We start from the raw sequence: 24,127 nt of genomic DNA on the forward strand, positions 1-24,127 counted from the left end.
TTTAAAAAATAAATAAATTCAGGCATCTTTGTTAATTCAGAGTATTCTCCTGGTCCCATAAAGTTCTTTCCAATGCAGTGGTGTAAACCAAATGTCAATCAACAGAACGAATGGTGGAAATTAAAATTTACTATGTCAACGTGAACAAGACAAATAACTGGGAGAGACGTGAGGTTTTATCTTAACATCAAAGACATCTGAGGAGTTCAAAGCGATGGCAGTTAGTTTGATCTGAAGAGCTTACCAGTCAAACTGAAAGAAAAATAGTTCTCTGCGGTTAGCCCAAGTGTGTATGCGCGCGCGTGCTTGCTCGTGTGTGTGTGTGTGTGTGTGTGTGTGTGCGCGTGCGTGCGTGCGTGTGTGTGTGTAAGTGAGGAAGTGCCGGACCTCCCCTGTCTCTCACTCTTAACTGTGTAAAGCCTTAAGCCTGTCTTCTCACTCAGAGGAACCTGAGCAGCAGAAACAGCTCTACTGTCGCTTTAAGACTGGCAGGAGGAGTGTATAGGCTCTCTCTCTGTGTGTGCGCGCGCGTGAGTGAGTGAGTGTGTGTGAGTGTGTGAGTGTGTGTGGCAGTAGGATGCCAGGGATCACCGATCCCACTCGATCCATCGCAGGAGTGCCGGAGAAAATCGGGTCGCACTGAGAGTTTATCACTTCGGCCCTGACGAGAGACAGGAGAGACAGGAGAGGAAGGGAAAAGCGGCGACGTGGACGCGGCGGCGGCGGAGCGGCAGCGGCGGGGACGCGCAGCGGAGAAGAAAAAGACGCATTGGAAAGAGAGAGAGAGAGAAAGAGAGAGAGAAAGAGATCTCCCGGGAAGCCATGTGAGTGAGCAGGTAGGGAGATGAGGGGTGAAGGAGTGCGTGCCGGAGGATGCTGGATTAGATGGATAGATGAATGAATGAAGGGGTGGATGGATGGATGGATGAGCCGCGCGCCTCAGCTCTACGCGCGCCCTACGCGCGCCCTATGCGCCAGGCTGCGGTCGCGCACCAAATAAACAAGAGAACCCTGACACTCGGGCTGGATAGACACTGGGTCTGTCTCTCTCTCTCTCTTTTTTTTTTGGCGGGGAGGTTCTCTTGCGCAAATTTATCCAGTGGTAACAGCTTTGGGCTGAGGGTCTGTCTGTCTGACAGGAGTGTGATGTGGTGTTGCCTCTTGCGTACACACTGTCACACAGATGGCATGAAATCCAGACAGCATTCATAAGCTCTCCCGACATGAACAAGAATTCACACACACACACACACACACACACACACACACATATATATATATATATATATATATATATATATATATATATATATATATAAGTTTCAGATCTCTAAAACACGTTCTTAGTGGCTTTATAAAGCTTTTATAACACATTCCTGCATAAGGCTTGAAATAAACATCTGTAACTGTTTATAGAAGCGCATAAAAATAAGCCAAGTATTTATCATAGCACAAAGTGGCATAAATGAGAGACCACTGAAGTCATGCGTTAAAGCATTATAGCAGCTGTCTAGCCAGTTCCACTGAGAACAGGTACTGTAGAATGTTAATATATTATACTGTGTTATAGTGCATTATAAAGCTTTGTACAATTAGATCATTAAGCTCTTGTTTTTTTTCTAATGCATTGAACTTTTCGTGTGTATTTCTTCGTTCTGTCTTTTTATATGTGCGTTTAGAAACATGTACGTGTATTTTGAGTAAAAAGTGCCATGCTCCGAGCTGTGAGTGTGTACAGAGCGTTATATGTGTACAAGCTGTGAGTGTGTACAGCATATCATTTGTTATAGAGCATTTTTTTAAGGATCAGATCTCGAAAACACATGTTTAGTGCATTCATAAAGGTTTTAAAAAGCATTCCTGCATAAGGCTTCTCAAGGCTTGAAATGAACATCTGTAGCTGTTTATAGAAGCGCATAAAATTATGGCAGTGTGTAAGGATTTTTGCCACACAGTGGCATTTAAGAGAAACCACTTAAGTAATGCTATAAGGCATTATAGCAGCTGTCTAGCCAGTAATACTAAGAAGAAGTAGAATGAGTATTATAATGTGTTATGTTGTATTGTGAAGCTTTGTAGTATGAGATCATTCAGATCCTGTTTTTTTCTTATGCATTGAAGCTTTGTATTTTATCATTCTGTCGTTTTATATATGTGTATGTTTAGAAACACGAACAGTAATAGACATGTATGTTGAGTTAACAGCAAGTTGAGTGTACAAAGCATTAGGTGAATGAACATAACATTTGTTATGGAGCATTATAGCATTATAGCTAGTAATGCTAAATATGTTTTATAATGGCTAATGACACTTTGTGCTTTATAATATGACATCACCGTGTTTTCTTTTATGAGAGTGTGTTTATAAACATACTGTTGTAGGATCTTATGTCAGATTAGAGTGTAAGCATGCGTCTGAGTCCATGTGTATAAACCAAGTATTTGTTTTGAAGCTTTATAACAGTGGTGTTGTCAGGAACATGTAAAAAATGTATCATAATGCATTATGTCACTGATTGTTATAAAGACTTATAATATACCTAATTAACAGTTGAGTACAGTCATATAGGCTTATATCAGATTGAAGTGGAGGGATTAATCGAGCCCTGACTCTTATAAAACCTTATGTGAATGAACATAACATTTTTTATAAACCTTTGTAGCAGTGTTATTATCACAGGTTGAATACAGTATGTATGGTAATGCATTGTGTCACTTTGTGCAATAAATGCTTATAGCATTGTAACATGGTAGATGTGCCAGTTATAGCATGTTGTGTTGTGTGCATTCATGAGCATTTGAGTAGTGTTATAGAGGCTTATGTCAGATTACAGTGAAGGCATGGTTTGAGCTCTCAGATTATATGAAGCATTGTGTGAATGAACATACAGTCATAAAGCTTTATAAGGTGCTCTAAAGAACTAAAATGTTAAATATGCATAAGAAAGTATTGTCACCTTTTGCATCAAAGCTTTATAACATATTATGTTCATTCATATAGTGATTTTATTTATTTGGACTGAAAGAAGACCTTTGAAGAGTATGTGAATTAAAATGACAGTTGTTATAAAGGTTTATAGCAGTATGTATCATAAGGCATTGTGTCACCTTAAGCTATAAAGCTTTATACAGTGCTGTTGTAGCATTTCATTTGTACATCCTTAAAGCTTTGAGGTTATGAATGACATATAATTTATCATAAGAATTTATAGCAGTGGTCTTACCAATACAGATTAACAGTTGTGTACACAGAGTACTTGTGTAATGTCACTGGTATAGTAGCATAATTAAAGCATTATTATGTAACATAATTAAAGCAAGGATTATGTGAATAAACAAAAAAGTTAATGTTTAGTAATATTATAAACAGGTCAAATAGGTGTTATAATTCCTTATGTCACTTTTTGCAGAAAACATTATAGTACAATGTTATAACCTTTGTAACCCTATGTACAGTTATAGAAATATACAGTATATCACAGTGTATCCAGCTTTATCAAGCTATGAATGTACTTATAATGCATTATGAAGACCTGACTCATGGAAAGTCTTGTTGTATTATCTACTCAATTTCAGGAAAGAGGGAGAGAGAGAGAGAGAGAGAGAGTAGGTCAAAGAGTGGTCAAAGCTGTGATCTTTGATGTTGTTATTGATCCTGTGTTAGGGATACTGCTTCATTTAGTCTCGTTTTATTGTAGCTACTTGACTGAAAGGTGTTCTCAGTAAGCTGCTGGAACATTAATATAATGTCAAAAAAAAAAAGAGAGAGAGAAAAGAGCATATTCAAACCAAGGTCATTAAATTATCTTTCTGGTAAATGGAGTATCAAATATAAATGCCAATTTTAAACATGTTTATTAAGTAATAAATCAAATTACGGCTGGGAAATGTGATCGTATGATGTATGAATCACGTTGCACCACATTAGCATGATACACTTCTGTGGGTATTGTGGGCATCGGTAGGATTTGTTGTGTTACTGTTACTGATTAGTTTGCAATTTGTGAAATGGTTTAGCCTCCTCTGTGTTTTTTTGCGGAAAATGAGTGGCTAATTATAGATGCTTTTTATGTACTGTAGAGAGTCTTTGGCTTTCTGTTACCTTCATTTTTGCTAAGACGTTTGCTAAGATGTTACGTAAGTCAAGTGCACCAAAAAAAAAAAAAGCGAAAACAAAAACAAAAGAACCGCTTTGGTCAAGGGAGTGTATAAAGCACAATTTAATAATATATTAGAATCTAGAAGTTATAGTTTTAGACATTTAGACATTATTGCCATTTACATTTCACAAGTTGTGTGCATTTGTGTATTCAAGTGTCTTTTTCAGTGTATATAGTTTGGTCCAGGCAATATGCACGAAATTATGGTGATTCAGTCTCGAGTATTGTATTGTGATGAATTATTTCTTGCTGATCACCTAAATGAAGGCATAATGTATTAAACTACAAGCGGGAATCAGCACTGTGTTATGAAACACTGATGATCACGGTAATAACCGAGTATGGATTACGTATAGATTTTTGTCACAGAGACTTCATTAACTTCTTTACTTTTCCATTCAGAATGAAGCTGAAGCCAATAAAGAAAAGCCAATAGGTCAGAAGTCAGAGGTTAACAGGTCACAGAGTTATTAGTTCAGGTGATTGTAGATGGCGCTCTTCGATTGTGGTGATAAATGTCAAACCTCTCAGAGTTACTGTAAAAACCACAGAGAGAGAGAGAGAGAGCGCAGAGACAAAAACAACCAGTTCCTTAGGTTTTAGTTTTTCTATTGGTTATATTCAATAAACTGCTGACAGCATTTCTTCCAAATTTCATAGAAAAAAAATTATGTAGATCATGTATTTAAAGAAAATGATGACACATCAAAATAACAAAAAAAAAACAAAAACAACTGCAGATCTTGAATAATGCAAAGACAACAAGTTCATGTTCGTTTTGAAACAATGTGGTCCTATTGTTTTACCTTAGGAATGTTCTGAAATCAGGTTTCGCTGGAATAACCCTGATTTGCAACCACAGCTTTCATGTGTGTTGGCATGGTGTCCACATGTCTTTCATATTGTCTTGCTGTTGGCAACTTTATGCCACTCTTGACACCAAAATTTAAGTTGTGACCTTCCATCTTACTCTTGATCACATTGCAGGGGTTTTCGATGGGGGTCTGGAGATTGGGATGGCCATGACAGGGTCTGGATCTGGATCTGGTGGTCCTCCATCCACACATTGATTGACCTGTTCCATAGGGAGCAGGGTTGGGGGACATGCTTAGAGCAGAAGGAAGCAATCTTTCAGAATAGGCTTGTACATGTCTTGATTTATTCATCCTTCACAAGACCTCTTCCGGTCCCAATTCAACTATAAAACAACCAGGTGTCGGCCAAAGCTGAAACTCAGACTCACTGAAGAACTCTAGTTCTCTATAGACCAATTACTGTGGTCTTTTGCAAACCTCAGGCTGGCTCATATTTGCTTCTCATTGAAGAAGGGCTTTTTTTCTGGCTTTGCGTGACCAGACTGATGTTACAAGACGAGAGTGATCATCACATAAGTGTTTTTTTTATATCTATATATAATCCCTAACAGTAAATAATATTTGGTTAAAGCAGGAAGTGTAGAGAGTGAAGTGTGCTTCTGTTGGATTTCAGCAGACACTGGAATAGAATTGTTGCTATACTAAGAGTTGTATATATGTATTTTCATGTCTGTTATAACATATAGAAATGAGAAATTACCCACAATCCCTTTCTTTCTATAAACAATAAAGCTACACAGTAGTTGTTTCCAGATCATAGAGAATTTTAGATGAGCCGAGTATCTTTAGAAACTTTGGAGATATCTTCGGGGTGTTTTCAGCTTTGTCTTGCCAGCATCTAGCACTGGCGAGTTACATAACTATCCCAAAAAAACATTATCGTGGATGTCTAACTAAAGAAAGTGTTTAAGAGGTTGCAGAAATATTTGCTAAGTGTACTATCATGGCTATTTTTTTTCCCTTTCAGAGCTCTTATGAAATACCATTGCTACATACAACATGTGGACAAAAGTATTTTGGCCAAACCTGCAATGACATTGTATCCACATACATTTACTGTATGAGGTCAGTCACTGATGTTGGACAAGAAGGCCTGGCTCGCCAACTCCGTTCCATTTCATCCCAAAGGTGCTCGATGAGGTTGAGCTCTATCAGGGCTCTGTGTTAGGGCCAGTCAAGTTCTTCTATGTATTTATAGTCCTTGCTTTGTGCACTGTGGCTCAGTGATGTTGGAATAGAAAAGGGCCTTCCACAAACTGTTGCCACAAATCTGGAAGCATAGCATTGTCCAAGATGTCTTGGTAAGATGAAGCATTAAGATTGTGCTTCACTGGGGATAAGGGGCCTGATTGAAACACCTGAATTTAATAATTAACAGGTTTGGCTAAATACTTTAGTCTACATAGTGTAAATAGAATCTTTTAGTTAAGCATCTCTTAGTCATAATGAAAAAAAATGGAAGCAAAGAACCTATAAGTATCTCCAAATATCAATCAAAACTAATTAAAGAACATGATTACGGAGCTGCAGAAATATTTGCCAGGTGTAGAAGCATGATGCTTTTTGCTATTCCATGTAGTCCAACTAGGGACCATAGAGGCCAATGGTGATCATTGTATGTATGTACTGTATGCTGATTTTCACAACCATGCTAGACCCTCTGGTCAACATTCACACACTATGGGCAATGACTTTGGATAGTGGGAGGAAAGCGGTGAAAACACACCAAACACAATGAGAACATGCAAACTCCATGCACACAGACCCTGAAGCGGGAATCGAACCCGGACCCTGGAGGTGCAAGGCGACTGTGCTAACCACTAAGCCACTGTGCTGCCTTTTTGCTATTAGGGTTATTTTTTTATATCATATATATATATATAAAAAAAAATTCTATATATTTTTTATACCATGTCTTATGTTTGATGGTTAGAGCAGTGCATTTAACTGTATCTTACAGTATGTTATATTTTATATTTTTTCATTTACTCACTGGATGCTATTTCTGTAGGGAAAAAAAATATCCAACCTAAGCAAGCTGACTCACAGCGAGTGTAGTTTATTTTATAGATATATTGTGGCTGAAGTACTTTTTTTATTACAGGTTCCTTTTATCCACATTCAATCTATGGCTGCAAAAAAAAAGAAAAAAAGAGCACAGGTTAGACATTTCGAGTGCAAAATACAAGGTTTGTGAACCCTCGTGTTTGTTCGTCTGAATTACCGTTCCACTCATGTTTATCACATGCTGACTTGAACTTACACGGCCCAGGTGACGGGACTTTGACCTTCATGCTGAATTCGATTACAGTGAGAATTAGAAAACAGCCATTGTGCTATTCGAGCAAAAGAGCAGCGGGAGTGCGCGTGAAAGGCAGGACGAGGAAATAAGGACAGGAGAAGAACTCGGCGGCGTGTATGTGCAACCTCCTTGTGCATGCATGCGTTACGCGGCTAATTGTTCGGGAGATAATGGCCAACTCGTCTGCGGGACCTAAGGTCGTCACGTCTCTCCATCATGACCCGTAATTGATTGATCGTAATGGAGATTGAGCTGCATTATTCATAGTTTTGGGGGGGAAAAAACAGAAGAAGAAGAAGACGACGAAAGAAACACAACAGCAGCCCTCGTAGTGAGATCGAGGTCAGATAAATCAAGCGGCGAAGTGCGCACGCAAGCACTGCCTTGTTCAAGAAGGAAAAAGGAAAAAAAAGAGAGAAAGGAAGAAATGACTGGCAGGACGTGCTCTTGTAAAACGCCACGGCTTGACGAGAGCATGCCAGCAAAAGATCTTAGCTCTGCAGCAGCTTTTAAGGAGAAGACATTTACAGTGGCTCTTAAATTGGCTCGTGCAATGAAGAGGAGGCGGCGGAGGAGGTGGAGGTGGAGGAGGTGGCTAGGAGCTGAGGGGGAGGAAAAAAAGAAGGAAACAAATGCAAGCAAAAAAAAAGTCCTGTATTAAAACTAACGGCGTAAGCAAAAGTAGAGGGCAAAAGGAAAAGAAGGATCTTAAATCATGTCTCTGGGTGCCAGCTCATCTGTCAGCAGTGCCGCACTGAAATGATTTTTCCATCTGTAGAATAGAAATGTCAGCCCAGGGCGAGCGGGGTGTACCGGTGACATTTTTATAGAGTGGACTAGTATTATGCATGCGATTTATGGCACTTGTTCCTGGTGCTGCACTGCACATGCGTGAAATCTCCTTCAGCTCCTTTAACTCACACCAAGGCACTAAATAAGCACCGAGGCAGGCATAGATCCCAGTGGGTTTTTTTTTGGTTTTGTTTTTTAAATCATGCACCAACAGGTTTTTACACCTCACTATATCAGAGCTACCAGGATCTCATTGGACGTCCTGTGTTCTTGTTAACAGCTCCGAGACCAGCATGTACTAACGCGAAACAACTTAAGATTTGTTTTCCCTTCGTTAAAACAACACAATGTTCGGGAGAGATAAGACCGGACTCTGACAAACTGTTCAGTACTTCATGTACCGAAATACATCAGAAGTCAGGACGCCTAGGAGAGGTTGGGGAACTGAGGGATTGATTGCAGTGTCTAGGGAAAAGTTTTAAAGGGCTAAGTCTGTCATAGCCCTCATACTGCGGTGGTCAGAACGGGTCTAGGCCTGATTTATAGCTCGTACGTATCTCCGAGCATAATGTTAATGTGCGTATTGGGAGCAGTGTCGTACACCAGAATTCACGGGTGGACAAGTCATAAATTTTATTAGCGGGCCCAGTGGGTAAGTAAAAGCTCCGCTGCACTGCCCAGGCTTATGTCTTGGTTACCCAGAAACCTCAATGTGATAAAGTGTAGTGAGGTAGCCAGACGGTCCTCGGCCAACATCTCAGCTATGAGCATCATTTCACTTTTGAAAAAAAAAAGAAAAAAAAGAAGTTCTGGTCTGGGTCTTTTATTATTAGTAGTAATATTATTTTTAACAGGAGGAGATTAGTTGGTCAGCAGTCTTTATTCAAACCTAAACAGTTCATCTATGGTACAGATGGTGCAGATGTTAGGGTACTGAACAGGAAGCAAGCGCCGTATTTATATCCCAGTGAACAGGTCGGACATTTAAAACAATAAAAAAAAAATAAGTTTTAGTTGCTGAAAATAAAGTATATGGCTAAAGTATCATTGCATTCATATGTACTTGTGGAACCCCCCGCTAGTGGAGGCTCAAATGGTAAAGGCTGTACTGTAGGTTATTGATTGGAAGGTTGTTGGTTCGAGCCCCAGTACCTCCAAGTTTGCCGCTGTTGAGCAAGGCCCTTAACTCGACCTGCTCCTGGGGTGCTGACCCTGTGCTCTGAGTTCACCTTCTTAACTGGGATATTTGAAAATATTAATCTCTAAAGGGAAAGTGTTAACGTACTAATTATCATCATCATCATTATCATCCACTCTTAGGGGTCAGGCACTGATGCTGTTTAAGTGAAGAGGTTAGGGTTCATCCTACTGGTGTACAGACAGACAGACAGACAGATAGAACTTTATTGTCATTGGAAGGTACAGATACTCAGCAATAAAATGCAGTTTAGCATCTACCAGAAGTGCAAATAGTATTGTATATATTGGCATTGTGCATATTGACATATCGATCATACTCAAAGGGTTATTGTCATGGCGGAACAGGTTTGGGCTTCTTAGTTCAAGTAATCTGGCATACAAAGACATACTAGACAGTTGTTTGCTTTAAACTGCGCAGCAAAAGTTTAAGAAAGAACCATATACAGGTCTGAGTGTGACCACATACTTTTGGCCACATTGTATTTTTGTTTGTTGGGTAACTATGCATGTATGCAAATGTACAGTGTACAACGCTGTTACACAGAGAAAAAGAAAACCAGAAAATAAAACTCTTAAAAAAAATAAAGGAGTGGTTTTGATAAAGGGATGTTTACACTCTAGTAGTGATATGGACACGAAAAAACTTTCTTACATTGTCCTGATTTAAAAAAAGAAAAATAATTGCAATTTTTTTTTTGACTTGTATGCGTAAGAGGGCTAAAAAAACATTTTACATTTTTTCTACGAGGCTGTAGATCTGAGCCTTGTGCTTTATGGAGAATTTGGAGGTGTGAAAGTCCTCCTTTTGTTACAGGAAGAGCTACAGTACCTGAGAACTCGGTGGGGTAAAAGAACCCTTACGGGAACTATTTTTAAAGCATAAGACACTAAATTTTACATAGAGTTGCAGAAATATTTGATGAGTATACTTATTTTATGATACAAGACAGCTACAGTGTTTTTTTTTTTTTTTTTTTCTATAGTATATACTATATATATATATATATATCTTACAATATTAAAGTTGCTGAGTCATCATGTTTTTGGAATCTGTTTCACTGCTTTTGGTTACACTGGAACTAAAATACCATCACCGTAATCATCGGGCAAGGTCACAGCTGAGTTTTTTTATCTAGCCTTGACTGAGGTTAAGTAAGAGGGAAAAAAGAAACAAAAAAGAATATAAAAAGAACAAAACAAAACATAACAAAACATATGGTCAATACTAAGTGCCCTCTTACTGATTTAAGTAGGGGAGGCAGATACTGCTAATCATCAGCCCTTATGGTATAATTATTATATTCAGCATAAAGCGCTATGTGGTTTTAGAGTTAACCAAACACTATTATAAAAGTCCTGTTAAAATCATAAAAGCTTTGTAAGGTACATTGTAATATAATATCTAATCATATCTGTAACTGTAAAAAAACTCACGTGGGAGAGTAAATGCAGTTGCAGTGCGAATGTGCACATGGGCATACTTTAGAATTTTGTACTTTATCGATAATAAAATAGTATTTAAGGAACAATATCTTTTTTTTTAACAGCTAGTAATGTGTAGATCTGTTTGGCGTAACATTCTTTGTGTAAATGTTAATAAAAAAAGGAAAACATCTAGGCCTGGAAGTCTTTGGATCAATTTTCATATTTATACAGATTTGTACTAATATTTGTTTTTATTTATTATTTATTTATTTTTATAATAATTATTTATTCATTATTATTATTATTATTATTATTATTTTAAAAAATGTGATGGTGGTGTGGGAAATGCATTTAGATGTCCCTGTGTGTGAATTCTAAAAAAACACAATTTTAATATATATATATATATATATATATATATATATATACACTCTACCGTTCAAAAGTTTTAGAATACTTTCTAACTCCATGATGGTTCCTGATTTTGTATTCTTTCTACATTGTAAAGGAATGCTAAAGGGATCCAAAAAATGCATTAATCTCCTTTGAACAGTTAATGGTGAGATGTTTCTGCTACTTCTGCTCTGTAAAGACTTCATAACGCCTCTAATCTGAGGTGCTGGTTGTTAATTGGTCATTTTTCAGGCTGATAACTCTAAATGAACTTCTCGTCTGCGGCAGAGGTAGGTTTTGGTCTCGCCCTCCTGGGACGGCCTTCATGAGAGCCAGTTTCATATTATGGTTGACGAATTTCGCAAATGCACTTGACAATAGTGTTCTTGCAAGAACTATTACAGAAAGGCTGACCTCTGTGTCTTAAAATAACAACTAACTGTTGTTTTTCTTGTTGTTATGTAATTACCTAATTCCATATGTGCTATTTTATAGTTTTGAAATCCCCAGTATTGTTGTAGAATGTAGAAAATAAATCACTAAACAAAAACAAAGAAATTTGCAAGTGTTCTAAAACTTTTGAACGGTAGTGTATATATATTATTACTTAACTTCCAGCAATCTAGAAGTATGCCTAAAGATCTGCCCAAAGTTCAAACCCCTGCTAGCTAAGCATGATCTTTTCACAAAGTCAAATTGAATAAGTGAAATTGACAAAAGCATCATTAATATAGTTTGTAATTAAATGCTGGTTGTCAATACATGTCTGTGATCCTTTTGTTGTACATAAAATCTTTAAACGTCATTTTCTCCTTTTTGACGGTTCTCTTTTTCTCCTTTGCACTTCAAACGTCAGAATGCTGGAACTTTACTTCAGATGCAAGCGAAAGAGAAACACGAGTCGGAATGCCATCCTATTAAGGGGTTTCCCAGACTATCATACATTTCACATCATGTCAGATTTCAGTGACTGTCTTTGTCCCATGGTAGCCTTTCCATGAGAGTGAAGAGTTCCTGTTCTTTCACCCTGTTGCTAATGGCCACAGGAAGAAGTTTGCAGCAGGTCACTTTATGGCACTCTCAGCATAATTGAGGCCTTGAGAGGACATGGCAGGGGTTTCACTTAAATTGGACTTAGGAGTGTTATTCAGTGGAATCTTAAATTAACCAGCCGGCGGTTATATTAAGCAAAGCCCAGAGAGAAAAGTGGCACTCTTTAACGCTAGCCATTCTACACCGATACTCAGGCTTTTGAAGGTTACAGGCTCGTCTATGGTCGGACCCTGACGGATTGATGTATGTCCCCTGTCGAGCGGAGAATTTCCGAGTCCAAGGCTGCGAGTCCGCAGCGCTGTTCTGTTCGGTGATGATGGTGGGGGTGGGGGGTTCGCTTTGTCCTTCACAAACTTCTTACCCGGGCGTCCTTTGCGTGGCTTAAACAAGGGCATTGTGTCAGCTACAATAAGCTGAGCTGTGGAGCACTTCACCCTACATAATCATCCGACTCTAATGTAAGTGTCCAACACTTACACTCGGCCCTGTGCGGAGCGGAGGGTGGGGTGCTGAGGGGATCGTCGGAGACGTCCCAACTTCATTACCTCTCGCTCTTTGGAGAGCTTTTTTAGAAATTAAATTTGCCCAGCAATTAACTAAAAGGGCATTTTTTTTTTTAGAATTTATGAATGACTGAAAGGATTGATGTATAGTGAGCGACGGAGGGAACATTGGCATGTGCTCTAGTGGGGAAAGAAGAGGGTTATGGATTTACTGCCATGTTGAAATGTCTCTTGACATGTAACAAGGTTAAGACATTGACGGGAGGGCATGACTGCATGTTCTGCACTGTTCATACTGTACTTTAAGATGTTGATGTCTATATGCCTGTAGTGTGAAACACCACCGTTTCCTATAAGTAAAGTCCTGAAGTGTCCTGAATAGTCAAGAAGTGTTTTTGTCCTTTGGAGTTAATTAAAGCAAACCTATAACATACACTAATGCACACGAACTTTGTGTCATATCTAAATCCAGGATTCTGAGCGCCTCTTGTATCTGCAACGATTCTACATCGCAAGTCACGCGCTAATTTCAACTCATACTGACTAGCAGGACAAAGTCATATAAATTCAGCTTTGGAAAACACTCCTTTGGGACCTGTCCCTGTTCACCCTGCTAAATTTGCTGAAGGTCAAATTCATTACGATACTCAAGTCTACGGACTTGAGGGAGAAATCACTAACAAGCCACACATATCGAATGAGGTTAGCTAACACTGAGTAGTCCGGACATGTGGGCTCATGTGTATCCGGCATGTCAATGAGAAACCACTCTGATCATATGATCAAAGCCATTAGTGCTGATCCTGTATAAAGACCTTTACAGCACATTTTTTCCACCAGACAGTCCAGAGCGGCACAGTGGGGTAACGAAGCTGTGATCCTACATTTTGTCTTTATTACCATAATGCAATGCACGTTCTCTTTTAGCTACTTGAGTGAGATAATTTAGTTAAATTTAAAACTTGAGTTACTTAAATTAGACATTTTAAGTAATTTGACTTTCTCGAAAACTTTTTGAGTTACACATAATTGACATAGACGTTTATAGATCCAGATCTCAGTCCAGTTAAACTTTTTTAGGTGCATCAAATCATTCTTTTAAATTTTTTGAGTTATTTATTTTACATTTTTTTGAGAAACTTATCATTAAAATTAGATGTTTAAAGAAAATTTTGTTAATTAAGTTAGAACATTTGATATTCCTGCTAGACATTTTTTGAAAATTTACATGAGTTCAACTTTTAAGAAACTTTATTTACTTGAGTTGGACATTTAGGTACCATGAGCTGCATGCATTTTATTTTTAATTAAAGGTTTTTGAGTTAATTGACTTCACTTGGGTGAAACATTTTTAGAAAACTTTCAACTAAATGAAACTAAATTTGGAGAAATTAAAGTAATTTTTCTAGCAAAATCATCTTACAAATTGGTAACCATTTGAAAGTCTCAGCTTATATTAAAAGGCACAAGGTTGTGTAAAATGTCAAGGTTGGGTCAAGGGTTAGTGTTTATGATTTCAGTTGCTTGAAAGCCAGCCTCATTGCCATTGATCTTTTAAAACTGTACAAATCTCTTTTGAGAGATATTTACTGTCTTCTCTTCACGTCAGACTTCAGTGGTAAGAGCACAGTGAGTCTCATGTCATCGCAAAAACACGGTTACAGGATTATATGAAAGAAAACCACAAGCGCACCTGGTTGTAAAATGAACACTGGGTTCTCAGAGAGAACATCCCGAGCAGATCCACAGATGTTTGGAACAGGTGAAGCGAGTTCATTGTCGAGAGCTATTTCAGTATGAATGTATAAGCACTGGAGAGTGTTGCTCGCTGAATTACTGTATTGTAGGAGACCCGGCTGATCTGTTGCCGAGCAACGGCGGCCACCGTCACACCGTGGCTCTTTGTAGAGTTCATACTGCAGCCCAGGGGAGACATTTTTTACAGTACAGGTCATGGGACATTGTTTCAGCGCTGTGTGTTTGCCCTGCATGTGTGGAAGGAATCTGTGGTGTAGGGAGGACAGAAGCAGCAAAGACAGCTGAGTAAATATTGTAGTTCTGTGCCGTGAGCATGACACTTTCATATGCTAATGCCTGCCCTCTGAAAGAGGTGATGGTCACGGAGCCTGTTGTAATCCCTTGTTTTGGTTTGGTTTATTGCTTTCATTGACGCTTTAGATTTGTGAGATGCACGCCACTGTTTAACCGGTTGATGAATGTTTGGGGATTTTGACATGGTGTGTACACCTTTACAGAACAAGTCACATGTATAGTATTTCACACGTAAGTACATGTTTTTCTATTTGGAAATGTTAGAATGTGCATATTGCTCACACGTTTGAATGATTTTATTTGTTATCTCGTTTCAATATGTGAGTATGTTAAAAAAAGATATATGAGTATGGAGATTTTTTTAAATTAGGAATTAAATAAAAAAATTAAATTGTGTACAATTAAAGTGAGTAATGTAATAAAAATCTATGAGAACAATAATAAAATTGTAAATGCATCTAACATAATTTGGAAAGGGTTCAGTCATTGGACTACTAATCAAAAGGTCCCAGGTTCACAACCCACAACCACCAAATTACAACTGTTGGGCCCTTGAGCAAGGCCCTTAACTGCTCAGACGTATAAGGAAATAAAAACGTATGTCAAATCTTGTGAATGTAAAATGTCTTAAAATCATGTGGGTCAAAAAATAAATAAAAAATGTAGGTTGTATGACACAACAGTTTGACTAGGCAGGCCGCGAAGGGTTAAATGCAGAAACACAAGCCTCAAAATATGTTCCTCCGACCTGAGGTAATCACCGAGCAGATCTCTCTGGGACAGCTCTGTTCGCTCATGTATTTTTAGTGGCCCATCCAAAATAATGGAGCCTGAAACTTGATCTTGATGACTTTGTTGAGAAGATAAAGACCTCTGTGCCTTTGTCAGGTGTTGACAATAGTTCAAGGTTGTTTTCCACTGGAGGAGTCAAGGTCAATCAAAGGTTTAGTCCTGTTTTTTTTTTCCATTACAGAAAGTATGAGAAAGAGATTTGGAATAATTATGAGGACAAGGTCGTGTACAGCAGTGGTTGTCTAACTTTTTTTTTTTTTTTCAACTGGGACTCTTTAACATCAAGCAACTATTTAAACAGTAGCCTCGTTATTTTAATGCGTAAGGTAATATCGTGGTCATTTATTAGAGTTGTAGAACCGTTTATTTCTGAATTTCCTACCAGCAGGACACATTAGATTCACGTTGTTATTATTTATAGGCTGAACCCAGTAATGTTTTTAGGAACATAAAAACTTTAGGTGTGTTTTCACTGCAGTAATTATCTCAGAAACCCAGGAAGCTTGTCAGAAACTTGTGTATTTAAGACATGTTTTCTATACAGGAACAATCTCAGGAAAGCAGCAAGTTCTTCAGTTTAGGTTCATTAAAACTTTAGGAATATTCTTAAAAATTCAGGAACTTTTAGCAGTTCAGCTTCAGCTTTCAGCTCAGAAACCTAGAAATGTTTGTTAGCAGTTCATGGAAGATTTCATCACAGGTATGGCCTACTCTCAGAGGACCAAAAACATTTTCTGTAATTTTACATACATTTTAAAGTCAAAGAACTATCCAACTAAGCATACCAACTTTATTTACTTTACATATGTTTTTAAATAAGGAGCGTATAAAGTTGAGGTACCTTTTTAGCGTAGCAGTAATCCCAGGAATATGTTTCAGTAAATCACAGAACGAACTTTAAATGCTTTTCAGAGGGAAAAAAAAATGTTCTACAAAAGCACATGTACCTTTTTAGAAGCATACAACTTCTGAACTTTAGATGTGTTTTTAGCACAGGAGTGTTTGGAGAAAATCAGCACGAGTTTCAGTAACCTTAGAACTGTGGATGCATTTCTGTTGGAGGAACCAGGTCTCACATCATTCTTGGCATTCTTGGCTAAGAAGATACAGTTGTTTGAATTCCAAATATTCAAGCAACAAAGTCGCAACAAAAAGCAGGAGTGCACAATTCCATTTTAGACTTTTTGCGAAAGTAAAAGATGCAGTATATATTCAAAAGGCAAAACATAGATCCTTAAGGGAAGAAATCATCTTCATATGTTAACCAACATCGTTACAGTACAGTGAAATGATTTCCTCTGCATTTCTAAGCTTGTTAGGAACCGTAGGGTTACCCACAATACAGCGGCCCCAGGAGCAAAGGGTTAGGGGGCTTGAGGGCCCAACATGGCAGCTTGGTGGTACAAGGGCGTGAACCTCCAAATACAGTTTATTACACTTTTTTAAGGAGTGTAGAATCTTAATATTAAATATAGCTTTCAATTTTGGCCTGTAATTTCTATAGCCGTGCCAATTTGTTTTTAGACTATATGGTGGTGGCACAGTGGCTTAGTGGTTAGTACTATAACCTTGCAACTCCGGGGTTTCGAATCTTGCCTCTGCTCTCTGCATGTAGAGTTTGCATGTTTTTCCCATGCTTGGCGGGTTTTCCCCAGATACTCTGATTTCCTCCCACAGTTCAAAGACATTCGGTGTGGGCCGATTAGCCATTCTAAATTGCCTGTACGGTAAGATCGGGTGTGTGCTTGTGCCCTGTGATGCGTTGGCAGCCTGTCCAGGGTGTACCCACAACGTGCTCTAAGTTCTCTGGGAAAGCTTCCAGACCCCCTGCAACCCTACACATGATATGGTTATGATTCATGGATATGACTTTGAGAACTGCTGGTTTGGATTTGACAACTGGCCAGAGATTAAATTCGAGTCTTGCAGTAAATAGATATGAATTTGGAAAGTGTTTGTTGCTTTAAATGAATCATAGTTGACTCACTAATTGGTCACCCTTTTAGCACCTTGTTTAAACTACAGCACTAAGCATCCCACTAAAAGCTTTCCACCTCAACACCAACATGGGAAAAAAAAAAAGTCAAAAGGCTTCACACAAGTGTTTGCACAGATTTAGGTCTCTTTGCTTGGCGTAAGCTTAGTGGGCTTTGTGCAGAGTTGCTGTGCTCATTTGAGGCATCAGCATAATGGAAGTAGAGCACAGAGCCAGAACTGCTACGCTCGGTTAAAATTATCTGGGCTAAATGTACATACAAAAAAAAGAAGAAATGTGGCACTTGTTTGATCGCTAGATCTTGCTGATAGCAAAAACGAATCGTGTGCATTTGATATGTTAGTAGGCGTCTCTTTGTAGGAGTCAGATTGTAATAGCTTTCTTCTTTTAGATAAAGTGATGACTGATGGCTTTTCGCCAAACATGTTTTCCCTGACAAAGTGAGTGTTGCATAAGATATGAGAGGTGATGAAGCTGTCACCTTGAATTCAAGTGGCTGTATCTGCCCCAGCCTCAGAGACGAGTTTATCTCAATCCGGCATGTCAAAGTCAAGCTGAGGAGATTTTAAATGAGCCACTTTTGTACCATGAAAATCTTTCAGGGAAACAAAGAACTTTATCAGGAAACTTAAGGGACGTTTTCATCACGCAGATATACATAGGAGAGGGGTTTTCAGGAACTCAAGAACTTTTCAAGCGTTGTGGGGAAACTTGGTATTATATTCTGCTGAGTTTTTACTTGGAAGTTGGAGTGCTGTTCTATTCCACCACCGCGATCAAGTCAAGCCACAAAATGATTAGATGAAGAACATAGATGTCTTGATATTTTAATAAAGTGCCTCTGCAAGGTGTTATAAGTTTAACTAACAATTGTGTGATTATTGCCGTAATGCCATTTAAAATGATAAATGTGCCGCTTTATTGAACCCCATTCACAATTTTCCAGGTAGGAAATCCAAGTTAACGGGGTATTTTCATATTTTGTATGTTGAAGGTAATAAGATTGATAGCATAATTCCTAATTTCTAATTTGCTAATTCTTAGCCAAATTGCTCATGTTTTTCACAGATATCAGGGATGAGTTACATTTTTGAGACTTTGCGTTGTCAGTTTGGTGCTAGTAAACATGCTTTACATTTCTTATAGACATGAGCAGGATTTCATTACCAGAATGTCGATTTTTGTTCCGTTATCATATTCTTAGCAGTTTATTTAACTAACCCGAAAGCACAATTTGTTCAATGCTAAGATAAAAAAAAGCCTGGGTTAGCATGCAAAGTTACATGTGTTGATGATTAATCCTTTAGAGTCTTAGTCTTTGAATTTGTAGCTGAAATGTATATTTTATTTTAAAGTGATTAAAATATGATTAAAATAATCAACTAGCCTAAACATTACTGCATTTTCACCACGCTCATAACGAGTGTTTGCTGTGTTGTAATTGAATCGCGTGCTAATTCGAGCTTTATGCGGTTTGCGTCACTTCTGCTTTTTCTTTCCTAACAAGACAGTCACGGTTCCTGCACTATGATGGGAAGTCAAAACAGGAACTCATCCAGGAACTGTACACATCTCATTTGGATGCTTTCAGCACTCTTCAGTTCAGCGGGTTGAAGAAGCATGGTAGCTATAGTGTGAAACAACCTTGTTGATATTATCAGCCGTAAGATAGCTCGTGGCCTCCTGTGTTCTGATGTAAATCTCATCTCTGATGCAGTGACACCGTTTCAAACACGGTTCAGTAAAGCCACAATGAACTTTTTTTCTGTGCCAATGTGCTGCTTATGTAAGGCCTATTCAACAGTTAAAGGCTGACACCCTTGAAGCTGGTCTTTATTCTCTCTCTCCCTCTCTCTGTGAACTTTTTCGTGGGTTGACCTTACTGATTAGGATGAGATTAGAGCTGACCTGAAAACATTTGAATGCCGTAAATAAGGGCAACGATCTAATTAGCGCGGTGTCGATACGTCCACCTGAGCTGTGTGGGCGAGGCAGAACTAACAAGGAGAGATGAAGGTGATAAAACATCCGGGTTGCCTGTAAATGTGATGAGGGCTGGAGGAGCACCGAGTGCAGCCATTAAGGATATTTTATAGGCGCCCTGCTCACTCTTTCCCCAAGGGGTGCACACACATGTAAACCTATCTATCAGAAAGAATTGACCTGTATGTGAGTTATGGGAACGGCTGCTGTCAGGAACACTCAGATGCCCTCCGCATGCATGGAGGTTCTGACGGATGACAGTTTCAATTAATACAGAAGGTTGTGTGACCTATTTGATCTTAAACCTGATCTGGAAGCATATAAGTGATTACTATTTGCCAGAATTTTGACATTTCCCCTAACTGAGAAAAGAAAGAAAACTAAATGCTAAATCCAAATCAATTCTAATAAAAGGCTGAGCATACTTAACACTTAGGGGGTGTGCCTTTATAGGAAACTAATCAAAGATTCCTCAGAGATTCCAAAGTGTTTTATTCCCAATTTTTAATTTGTTAATTCATTTATTATTACGTTTTATTGTTGTAGAAAGAACTTAGTTCCTCTTACCTATCAATTCCTATTCAATACTACAGGTGATGCTAAGCCTAATAATCAGAGGTGGCAGCAGTACACAAACTCAATACTCAAGTACAAGTACTTTTACTTAAGTATAAATTGTCAATAAAGAAACTTATCGAAAAGTATTTTAAACACAAAGTTGAGGATTTTGATTACGTGAATGTGCAAGTTTGACATTAATTCAATGGATAGCGAACAACATTGCTTCAGCATTGAATAGCGTCTTTCATTAGTAGCTTAACCAGCTAGTTGCAACCTTTGTTACCCTGTATAATGCAAGTAGTCTATGCAATTAAACGTCTTCCATACTGCAAGGATACAGAATACAATACTGGTAAATGATGTGCCAAAATTTTATAATTTTAAGCTTGTTATGAAAAACTGCATAGTTATTGGCGTGAACCAAAACCCAAACACGTACGAGTTCGCAAGTTCTTTGGTCCAGTATGTTAGCCTAGGAAGCTCGATCATTTTAACAATCATTTAGACTTTAAAAAGGAGCCGAATGACTCAAAGCTCAAAGACCAAGTAGGCGGGATCTGTTGCCCAGATAACCGTCAATCACGGTATAATAGCGATAAAGCCTGCTTCTTCTTCTACTTCTTAAAGTAGGATTATGGCATTGTTTTGTTCCAAATGGGGTGTTGCTTAAATCACTCTATGGTGTGAGTAAATATGTTTAGATTAGGACGTCAAGTAACGAGTCTCTGTCTAAATTGCAGGGAGTAAAAGTAAAAGGCTTTTCCATCAAAGAACATAGTGAGTAGAAGTAAAAAGTAAATGAAAAAATACTTACTGTAAGTACAGTAATGTAATATTACCACTATATTACTTACCACATCTGCTAATAATAAATGAAAAAAAAAAAAGCAAAGCGAAGGTATTTAACAAAAAATAAATTTTTATGTAACATTCATGTAAGGAGTCTCCAGTGTCAGTTTGTGGATTTTGTGTTTTCAGGTTTCTCTGCTTTCTGGTGTGGAGTATTTCCTTAATATCCTAATGCATAGCACTATATTGAACATCTCATTTAATTATAATTCACATGAACAATCTTCTAAATATTAAAGAATTTCCCGAGATACAATACTTGAATGTCCTAAAAGCTGTATGCATTAAATTTAGGCGGCAATACGTTTTAATTTAGACGCGCGAGATCCCTGTGAAAATCCCAACCTACAGTATGTACCGGTTATATCTGCAAAATCCCCGTGTTTGCCCTCTACCAAATAGTGATGCTTGTCCTCTGTGGCTCGTGGAACAAAGCAGAAAATATAGTTGCTGGCTACAAAGTGCTGCAGCGTGCGGCATTTAAAATTCCCATCCACTTTCAGCGCTTGGTAACCTTGCAGAACTCTGACTTCATCCTGGAACAATGTCAGATCCATGTAGATGAATATAATTAAACAGCCGCTTATCGTCCAGCCAAGGGAAGTTTAGCAGCGGGTCAGGCTTGTTTGCCTCTCTGTGCTGAAGGTCAGGCCAGGGTTAGCCTGGCAGTTTACACGCAGGGAGGTATGCGAGAGACAGAGGAGACACACCACCGTCCAACACAACAACATTTTCCAGCTCACAAAACGATTATTTTTATACCGTCTGTTTATATTGGCGCCGTGTCCTGCTGTAGTAATGCTCCATGTTTAAGGACACGCACTACACACTGGAAGTGTTTATTTCCCATACGGAGGGTGGAAAACCAAACGTGAAACGATTAAGTAAAACGACAAATAATCTTCTAACACGACGATGAGGTTTGTGTCTTAACTGGGTTCAATTATGGATTTTAATTCCTATCGTGGAGAAATTGGCATCATGCCATGCACCCTGATACAAAGTGAAGATATTGTTATCTAGAACTGTGCAAGTCAATCATTTATGCGATTTAATACATTTCTTTCTATTTGCATTAATTTGCCTCTAATTTTTTAACTATTTAGGTAAACTTTCAATTTTTTTCTTAAAACGTCTCTGCAGAAATTGTAAAATGCTTACATTTTTCACATTGTTTTAGAGTATCATTTCTTCTTCTAATTTTATGGGCAATTTGTGCTATACTGCCACCTACTGGACTGGAGGGGGTGCAAAGTATTGTCAGGGAAAAATTTTTGACATGTTAAAAGTTTTTGAAATGTTAACCATACACATTACACAATTTCAATGCTCAATAGATACTTTCAGTAGTTTTTATTATTTTAAAATTTGTAAGAAATATTTCATGCCGCTTGAGACAAATCAGACAACAATCATTCGCGATAAAGAACTGAATTGAATCGAGGATTGAAATGCTCAAAAAATCTAATTGAATCGACTTAACGGTGTACCGACGATTCACCGCTCAACTGTTATCATATCTACTGTTACAAGATGATTATTTTTTCCATAACAGCATGTTTTGTAATGTTTTATTCCTCGTATACCACACCAATTTGGCAACATTGTCAGTCTTTCAGCCGTTTCCATTGAGTGAGACCCAATAATGGCACAAATGATCTCAGTAATGGATGTTTGCCAATATAGTATTTAAGAAAATAAACAAATATATAAATTACTGAAAAACATGACATGAGTATATTACTTTTAATAAAGAACAGCGTTTAGCAATTACAAAATTGCGCAGGTCCATATTCGACTTTGATTTTTATGCGTGTTTAATGAGGAAAGATTTTGGAATGTAAATCTTTTAAAGGCCGAAACCTGATTAAAACCACATCGCTTTTCCGGACGTTCAATCAATCGACCACCAACAAAACCGTTTACAGCCCATTGTGTACTGTACCTTACACCTGAAAGATTTTTATGCTTAAACAGTTAATAGTTGCTTAAATGAGCTTCATGCTGTTACTATGAGGTGGGTGAAACGAGCGCTACTACTCAGACTTGCCTTTGGCTAGAAGCACTATTTAATTAAGATCTGCCGTTTCACAGGCAGGCTGCCTGATAAGGGCTAAAAACGCAGAGCAACACGAGTGTGTGATCTCTCTTCTCTGGGGTTAATGAAGGTGGTCTTTCTTAAAGTTTAAGATAAAACTTACTGGATTTCTTTTTTTTTCGGGTTAAAAGTAAATGACCTATTTTTCCCTCTTTGTCTACGTTATGTACAGTATCTAGTTAACTTCTAAAAAAGTTCAGTGTTTCTTCTGTAGTACAAATAAATGGCTATAATAATTTCGCTGATGTTGAAAATCAGGAATCTTCGATACCCAGAGACTTATCACATCCTTCCACCAAAGCATATAACAAGCACAGTAACTCCCCTACGTACGAACATTTGACTTATAAACTTTCAAAGATACACACATTCATGCGTGCATGTTTAGTGACATTTTTAAAGTTTGAAACCCAGGATGTCTGAAAGCAAGCGTAAAAGCAACAACGATGACGGCCAGCTGTGTTAGTATCCTTGTGCCTAGACAATGTTTGTTGGACTTATGAACACACTGGACTTATGAACAAGCTCTCGTAAATGAAGTCCATCTGTTGGGGACTAACTGTACTATTTTCAAGATAAGTAATGTTAAGTCCATTCCATTATTGTTCATGTAATAGCCATGATGCTTGTGATGTCAGAGGAAAATAATCAACAATGGGTTGGTGAGATGTTGCTTGACATGAATTGGTGTTAGTCTTACAACCCTGATGTTTATTATTTTCCTATATATAGGAAAAAAGGTTTTTCCATTGTCTCAGGCAAGAAAAAAGAGATCAGGGGAAATAATTTTTACAGGCCTTGCTCAGGCTCAAGTCCTAGGATGTGGTCAATGGTAACAGCAAATTCTGATTAGCTAGAAAAATGCACTTCTGCAAAGGGGACTGCAGATTGTGAAACACTGAACGCATGATCTGAGTGTTATTTCACCTGGAACATTAGGAGATACATTTAGGGGTTCTTTTATCCTTTACTAACTTGTTAGTAGGGAGTATAACATTTTATTTATTTGTTTTTTTCGCGATCATGGTCATGGTAGCTCCAGAACCTCAGGGAAACCATGGAAATACTGGGCATGAGCCAAAACAAGGACATT

General features: G+C 38.1%; 1 protein-coding gene across 2 annotated transcripts in view; it reads left to right on the forward strand.

Moving 5' to 3' along the window:
• Positions 1-431: 431 nt before the first annotated feature.
• The window catches only part of nrip1a (nuclear receptor interacting protein 1a), a 50,870-nt gene continuing 27,174 nt past the window's right edge, over positions 432-24,127 (forward strand). The window contains exon 1 of one of the 2 annotated variants that reach the window (XM_053507032.1): positions 432-836. The gene's annotated coding sequence lies outside the window, so the exon portion shown is untranslated. The remainder of the gene's footprint in view (positions 837-24,127) is intronic. The other variant, XM_053507033.1, reaches the window with a different exon arrangement.

Source organism: Clarias gariepinus, chromosome 11 (assembly GCF_024256425.1).
Source record: "Clarias gariepinus isolate MV-2021 ecotype Netherlands chromosome 11, CGAR_prim_01v2, whole genome shotgun sequence".
Taxonomy (NCBI): domain Eukaryota; kingdom Metazoa; phylum Chordata; class Actinopteri; order Siluriformes; family Clariidae; genus Clarias; species Clarias gariepinus.